The sequence below is a fragment of the Magnolia sinica genome, chromosome 13 (assembly GCF_029962835.1).
Source record: "Magnolia sinica isolate HGM2019 chromosome 13, MsV1, whole genome shotgun sequence".
NCBI classification, from domain to species: Eukaryota; Viridiplantae; Streptophyta; class Magnoliopsida; order Magnoliales; family Magnoliaceae; genus Magnolia; species Magnolia sinica.
This window is the reverse complement of record NC_080585.1, coordinates 21,493,730-21,502,370: the sequence shown is the minus strand read 5'-3', so window position 1 is coordinate 21,502,370 and position 8,641 is coordinate 21,493,730. Positions and strand designations below refer to the sequence as shown.

Below are 8,641 nucleotides of genomic sequence, written 5' to 3'. Positions count from 1 at the left end.
TCCCAATTACACAAGTGATGGTTGGATTACTAGGGTCTTTGTACTTTTGTGGCACATCTTACTTGAGGATAATACTCACTTTTTCTGTCAGAAAAATTCTCTGTTGAATAGTCTGCCATCTCTTGGTAGTGCATAGATCTTTTAGAAATTCGGTGTATGAAGGGATTTGTTTAACAACATCCAATAGAGTGATGTTGACCTTCACTTGCTTAAGCACCTCTTAAATATCCCGAGAGTTTGATAGAAGTTTTGGTGCAATCAACCGTTGAGGGAATGGAACAATCGGTTTGCCTTGAGGTTCTAGTTCTAGTTTATGTGGAGCAATGCTAGGTTTATCATCCGTGTCTTCTTTCGGGTCTTTAGACTTTTCAGTCTTTACCAGAGTAGATTTGTTAATTGTTTTACCACTCCTAAGAGTGGTGATAGACTTAGATTGTTCCACATATTGATTGAAGAGTTTGGTTCGCTAATTTTATATTGCGGTTTATGATTAGGGAGAGGTTGGGCCGGAAAGATCTCTTTCTCCCCACTTGAAATTTTTGTCTCACACCCTTATATAGCCTTTGAAAGGTCTTGAATGACCTGCATTATACTCTAGTTGAAAAGCTCTTGATTTTGAAGGTATTTTAAAACTAGATCCTCTTGAAGGTTCCCTTGATTTAGGAATTGGTAAGGGAATCCTTGAGGAGTAGTAGTTTGTCTATTCCTCCAGCTGGAATTGTATGTATTTGAGATGGGTCCACTGAAAGGTCATTGGTAATTGTTCACGGCATTTGACTGCTCATTCAAAATTTCTTGAAAAGCAGGTATTGTTGAACAAATTTCAGTTGCATGTATGTTGTAACCGTAAATACCGCAAACTTCTTTCTTAGCCTTATCCTTCTGTTGTTCCATGGCCTCGACTCTTCTTGTAAGATTAACCACCCTTGCACTCAAGTCATCTTCTTCTTTTATAGCATACATTCCTCCTATTTCCTTTGATTGAGTAGGCTTAGAAGTTGTGGGTTTTGGAGAGATGTCCCATGATTGTGTGTTTTCAGCAAGTTTGTTTAAATAATCTCACATATCGTTGACACTTTGTTTATGAATTCCCTATTGCACATCGTCTCAACCAATTGGTGCATGAAATATGTCAGTCCATCATAAAAGAAATTTGTGATGCGCCACATTTTAAAACCGTGTTGTGGGCATGAACTGACAAGATCCTTGAATCGCTCCCAACATTGAAAAAATGTTTCATCTTCCTTTTGGGTGAAGTTCATGATTGACTTTCTGAGGGTGTTCATTTTATGATATGGGAAAAATTTCTTAGTGAACTCCCTTCTAATGTCATTCCATCTAACAATCGATCGTGGACGTAGTGAGTGTAACCACATCTTGGCCTTTTCTTTTAAGGAGAAGGCAAAGAGTTTCAGCCTGACCGTGTCCTCAGACACATTAGGAAAGTATAAAGTGGCCATTATCTCATCATACTCTTTCAAGTGTAGATATGGATTTTCAGATTCAAGTCCATGGAATTTTGGAAGGAGTTGGATCACTTCTGGCTTGATATTCATATGTCCTGCATTCTCTGAAAAAACTATACAAGAAGGTGTGCTCGCCCCCGCTGGTTGTAAATAATCTTGTAAAGTACGAGGCGGGGGTGCTTGATGCATCTCATTCTCATCGTGGATTTCCTTAACCCTAGGTTGAGGATATGGAGGTTGATTAGCAGCCATAACTTCAGTTAACTTTATGGATCTCGAGTGGTGTCTAATTCTGTGATGGATAGATAACCCCTCAACCAATCCTCCTTCATTCAAGAGACATTGAGTGTTATCACGGACCCACTTGGGCATGAAACACTCTCAGTCATCAATTTCAGAATTTAACCTAAACCTAAAAGAAAGAAGGGAAATGGAAATCTAGAAATAGAAAGAAGTTACCAAATTAGAAGTTTCTATGTTAGGATCCTGCAAAAGAAAAATGAAAGTGAATTAGTTTCTAAAAAAAAAAAAAGAAAGTTTCTAAAAATAGAAATAGAAAGATGAGTTAATGTCTAAAACTAAAAAAGGAAAGTTTCTAAAAAAAACAGCCTAGTTTCTAAAAAAGAAAAATGAAAGTCTTTAAAAATGAATTAGGAAAGTTTCTAAAAAAACCTAGTTTCTAAAAATGAAAAAGGAAAGTTTCTAAAAACAAATTAGGAAAGTTTCTAAAAATAAATTAGGAAAGTGTCTAAAAAAGCAACTTAGTTTCTAAAAACGAAAAAGGAAAGTTTCTAAACCTAGAAATAGAAAGCTAAGTTCGTTTCTAAAAACAAATTAGGAAAGTTTCTAAATCTAAAAATAGAAAGAAAAGTTAGTTTTTAAAAAAATTTAGAAAGAACCTTAACCTAAAAATAGAAAGTAAATAAATCATAATCTTAATATAATTTCAAAACTAATGAAATCCAGAAAACACAACCATTAATCCCCAGCAACGGCGACAAAAACTTGTTCACAACCCCAAGTGTAGGGTCGCGATGTAGTAATAATCTCGGTGAGACTTAGGTCGATATCTCGTGTGTAATCTGAAAGTAACTAGAATCAAAATTAGGAGAAGATGTAAAACTAATTCTTCAGTAGTTGAGAGAGTAATTGTGAATAGAGTAATTACAACTAATGAATTTAAAGGTGGAAACTAGGGTTTCTAAGGATCCACTTATAGCAATCAGGGTGATTCCTTACTTGATTCAAGTAACACAATTGGAATTGGAGTCCTTTCCTATCCAATTGGAAGATATAGCAATTAAGATTAAATCTGAACTTTCTTTGACCTAATTATCAATGGATGAGAGTTGTGAGGATTGGAAGTGATTCCATCACTTAGCCATGCCCTGGAGACAATGGAAAACAACTGGATATATCAATTCCACAAACATAGGAGAATTATGAAGATTAGAAGGGATTCCATCATCTAACCATGCCTAAGAGACAATGATGAGCAATATGATTTCCTAATTTCATAATCTCAAAGCATGAAAAGAATATATTTAAAGCTATTGCAGATCTATTGTAATTTGAGTTACAACAAACCATTAAAAACTACAAGTATTCCTTAAAAATCAAACTAGAATTAAAATAAGTTCAACATAAACATGAATCAAAGCAATAGAAACATCCCATCACACTACAAGCTTCACCTCTTAGTTTTAGCTAAGAGGTTTAGCCAACCATTGATATTATTGGACCAAAGTTTCTTAAGAAAAACATGAAAACAACTAAAGAAGAAGAAGAAAAACTCTTAGCAACGGCATCTCCACTCTTTTGCTCCACTCCTTAAACCCTAGAAGATACCTAAAAACATCCTAGGGAGTCCTATTTATAATTATGGAACTCCAACTTTCGCACCTAGTTAGAAAACTCTAAAAAAACGTCTCAAATTTACGCAGTTTGTTAAAATAGACTTCACTCTGTGCAATTTCACATAATGACCTAGAGTTTCAAAATATGTTTTTTAGGACGATTTCAGGATTCTTGTTCTTAACTTCAAATCTTTGATTCTCTTCATTCCTCATTTCGTTTTCTTGAATCTTTGGTATGTGAATTCTTCAATCTTGGTCTCCTAAGATCCGTCCCTTGCCTTGGTGATTCTTGAGCATCAAATTCATGCTTTTAGCACCCTTTTCAATATAAGCTCTTAAATTCACCTTGCGACACAAACATGAGTAAAATAGAACATTAAGCATTATCATGTTCATAAAACTAAGATATAAATGGGGGATAATATGCAATATTTGACCCTCAACACTCACGCTCAAACTCTCACATAATCTGGCCCATACGTCAGAACTTACGGTTGACACCAAGGTTCGCATGTAATGACGTGCGAACCGGTGCATAGGTGAACATTCTCTCTCTCTCTCCTCTGTGTGTGTGTGTGTGTTATATATATATATATATATATATATATATATATATATATATATATATATATATATATATATAAACATCTCCGGTTCGCACGTTATTACGTGTGAACCTTGCTATCAATCGTTAGATAAGGCAGACGGTTTGGATGAAGGCGCTCTTAGCGTGAGTTTGAAAGAGCGAGTTTCCTTCTTCGGCATGCCTTTTCATCTTATTCTCTAACTCTCCGAAGGATGCGACAGAAGCCTTTCACATGAAGTTCTTTCGCTGGAAAACTAAGTGGGACACACCATTCTGTTTTTGAGAAATCTAATCTGCCCATCCGTTTTGTGAGATCATTTTAGGGCATGAGGCAAAAAATGAGTAGGATACAATACTCAATTGGGCCGAAAATGTAAGGAATGAGAACACGGTTGAAATATTCCTAGGGCTCAAAAGCCTTGAATGAGGATAATATTTGTGTTTTCAGTTCATCTTAGTGGTAATGACATTACGAACTGTATGGATGACATGTAAACATCACTATCGACCCTAGGGAGGTTTCAACGGTAGAAAATTCCCTACCCACCTTTTCCTTTAGTTTGACCCACTTGAGTCTTACATCTTGCTAATTTTTGGTCTCAGGTCCTAAAATGAGCTCAAAAAATGGATGGATGGGGTAGATTTCTTAAAAACATCATAGTGGGCCCCACCTAGGTTTCTAGTGCGCGAAAGGCATTCACAGGAAATCCACGTCCGTGCTGCGGATTTCGTGAAAAAGCCTTTTGCATGAAGTTTCTACGCTGGAAACCTAAGTGGGACCCACCGTGATGTTTTTGAGAAATCCAATTCGTCCATCCGTTTTGTGATATCATTTTAGGACATGAGGGAAAACAATGAGCAGGATCCAGTACTTAAGTGGGCTAAAAACGTAAGGATCGAATATACACAGTTGAAATATTCGTGGCGCCATAGGATTTTTGAATCAAGCTAATATTTGTGTTTTCAATTCATCTCAGTAGGAATGACATTATGAATGGTAAGGATGGCATGTAAACATCACTGTCGGCGCCACAGGAGTTTTGAATCAGGCTAATATTTGTGTTTTTAATTCATCTCAGTAGGTATGACATTACAAATGGTAAGGATGACATGTAAACATCACTGTCGACCCCAGGGAGGTTTCAGCGGTAGAAATTTCCCTACCTACCTTTTCCTTTAGTGCGGCCCACTTAAGTATTGTATCCTGCTCAATTTTGGCCTCATGTCCTAAAATGATCTCACAAAATGGATGGACGGATTGGATTTCTTAAAAACATCACGGTGAGTCCCACTTAGGTTTCCAGCATAGGAACTTCATGCGAAAGGCTTTCGCACAAAATCCGCGGCACGGTTTGGGCGAACGCAGATTTCCTGCGAAAGCCTTTCAGGCGCTGGAAACCTAGGTGGGGTGTTTCTGAGAAATCTACCCTGTCCATCCATTTTTTGAGCTCATTTTAGGACTTGAGACAAAAAATTAGCAGGATGCAAGCCGCAAGTGGGCCGAACTAAAGGAAAAGGTGGGTAGGGAATTTTCTACCGTTGAAACCTCCCTGGCTCGACAGTGATGTTTACATGCCATCCATACCGTTTGTAATGTCATTATCACTGAGATGAACTGAAAACATAAATATTAGCCTGATTCAAAGCTTCTAAGCCCCAGGAATATTTCAACTGTGTGTGTTCATTCCTTATGTTTTCGGCCCACTTGAGTATTGTATCATACTCATTTTTGGCCTCATGTCCTCAAATGATCTCACAAAACAGATGAACGGATTGGATTTCTCAAAAACATCACGGTGGGTCCCACTTAGGTTTCCAGCATAGGAACTTCATGCGAAAAGGCTTTCGCACGAAATCCGGGGCGCAGTTTGGTCGAACGCGGATTTCCTGCGAAAGTCTTTCAGTCGCTAGAAACCTAGGTGGGGCCCACCATGATGTTTTTGAGAAATCTACCCCGTCCATCCGTTTTTTGAGCTCATTTTAGGACCTGAGACCAAAAATTTGTAGGATGCAAGACTCAAGTGGGCCGAACTAAAGGAAAAGGTGGGTAGGGAGTTTTCTACCGTTGAAACCTCCCTAGGGTCGACAGTGATGTTTACATGCCATCCATACCGTTCGTAATGTCATTAACACTGAGATGAACTGAAAATACAAATATTAGCCTGATTCAAAGCTTCTGAGCCCTAGGAATATTTCAACCGTGTGTGTTCATTCCTTACTTTTTCGGCCCACTTGAGTATTGTATCCTCCTCATTTTTGGCCTCGTGTCCTAAAATGATCTCACAAAATGGATGAAAGGATTGAATTTCTCAAAAACAGAACAATGGGTCCCACTTAGGTTTTCAGGGGAAGAACTTCATGTGAAAGGCTTCCATCGCATCCTTTGGAGAGTTAGAGAATAATGTGAAGAGGCGTGCCGGAGAAGGAAACTCGCTCTTTCAAACTTACGCTAAGAGCGCCTTCATCTAGATCGTCTGTCTTATTCGACGGTTGATAGCAAGGTTCGCACGTAATGACGTGCGAACCAATGTGTAGTAGAGCATTTCTCTCTCTCTCTCTCTCTCTCTCTCTCTCTCTCTATATATATATATATATATATATATATATATATATATATATATATATATATATATGTTTAGCTGCGCACCAATTCGCATGGAACTCGTGCGAACTTTTTTGACAACTCATGATATGTGATGTGACTCCAAAATCTGAATGGTCTACGTGAAGCAGCACCTCATGAAACCCTCTAGGCCTAATTTTTACTTCGATCCAAAACTTTGGTAGACCATGAAAAATGAAAACATTTTCCTCTCTTGATTTGCATTTCTCTTTTCTATGGCTTACCAGAATTTTAGATTAGGGTAAAAATTTGTCCCCTGGGGTTTCATGGGATTTCGCATCACATGGGCTGTTCGGATTAGACACCCATGACATGCAAAGGTGCACACGTGCATAGGTGGCAGGTAAGTATGATATATATATATATATATTTCATACGTTCTCTGACATCACCACTGTACACAGGGAAATCGGCCGCGTTAAACAGAGCCACTAATCTTGTCACCCAACACGTGTGGACCACAATCCAAAGTCAACAGATTGTGATCCAGCATCGCATTTGCTGGCAGTGGTTGGCGTCCAAAAAAGGGACTGTCTTTGCATTCAATGAGCGAGATTCGCAATAGTAACACAGCTGGGATCGCCCAATTACACTGGATTTTATTGGGTTCACAGCTGCTCTTATACATACTTTGACTTGGCCCTATTTCTCAACCATTTTTTAACTTGTATTGGTTTTAGTCCATCTGTGTCGATAGCAAAATAAAACCAAAAAGAAATGAGATGGATTTTTAGCTCTCGTGACTTTTCTTTTTTCCTATTTCCTTTTTCTTTTTAATACTCCGACGACATATCACTTGATATGCAGGCGCTCAGATATTATACATTACACATACATTACCTTAACTAAACTGCAGGTCCATCTAAACCCTAATACGAGTAATCCACACGTTCCAACAAGTGGGTCCCAGTCAAAGTTGCACTTAGAAATATCCCAGTCAAATGGATTCGGTGTTTGAACCCCCAGCTTCATCACACCTTGCAAATGGACAGTCGCCCTCAACTTAATGAATTGCAGAAATGCCCAGGCCTAAAGTCTGTACACTACGGTTCCAACTTTCAATATGTTCAAGGGGGATTTTCATAGGTCCAAACCGTTAATATGATGGGTCTCCTGCACCCAAAATCCCCCATTTTAGAAAATCTTAGCATCCGGCCTTCATTTTTTTCCTGGTAGAGTGAAAACCATTGTTATGTAGCTATCTCAACCTTAGATTTCTCAGCCAACTATTGAAGATTCATGATTTTCCCATTATGGGGGACTTTTGGTTGATGGGTTATTCACTCAGAGGCCGATTATATAATCAGTTTGGATCACAACAACGGTCCCACTTATACAAACTGAAAGCCTTAATAGCACAGGACAAATATTGTATAGTAAAATAAAAATAAAATAAAACAAACTCACGTGAGCCTTAAGTTGGTGGACGACTTTTTAAGTGCATCAAAGAAATCAATGGCATCCAAGTCTACGCCTAAACACATAGGAAGGAAAGAAACATCAGAGGTCAGTCAAATAGACTTTGAATTGAATTGTAACTTATAATACCATATTATCGATTGAGAATTGCCAGACGAGATCTTCAGTTTTCTATTGTTAGGTCAATCAGTTTTGATTTTGTCAATTACTTGAATCACTTTCTTACAGCCCATAACAGAGTGAGGGTCCCACGGCTAACTAGTATAAATATACATGCAAGGCAATAGTTTCCAAGCAAAGCAAGCACCAAGCTAGTTCATGCTACGTGCAGCATTAGAGATGACAATCCCAATGAGGATGGTGTTAGCAACTCTGGTTTTGGGATGGTTGTGGGTCTATGCCGTCGTCATGGGAGATTTTGGAACCGCAACATCCTACGACCCTCCTTACCTCCGTACGTAGAACATACTCTTCTGCTTTATGTTACTAATTTTGTTGCATGATGATGTGTGTAGTTTTAATGATAAAAAAGGAATTCTGAGGGGGAGAGTTTTTGGAAATTTTTGGAAAGGTCACAGCAAGGCTCCAATAATAGTGGGTGAGATCTCTACATGCATTTCAAATGTGAGTTCGAATATTTACATTTTGAAATGCTCACTAGATTCACCCCAAATCGCTCAGGCCTACATGG

General features: G+C 38.2%; 1 non-coding gene across 1 annotated transcript; it reads left to right on the top strand.

The window, feature by feature from the left end:
- Nucleotides 1-1,173: 1,173 nt before the first annotated feature.
- Nucleotides 1,174-1,280, top strand: LOC131224594 (small nucleolar RNA R71). The gene has a single exon (XR_009161066.1). It is a non-coding gene; the product is annotated as a small nucleolar RNA R71 (small nucleolar RNA).
- The last annotated feature ends 7,361 nt before the right edge of the window (nt 1,281-8,641 follow it).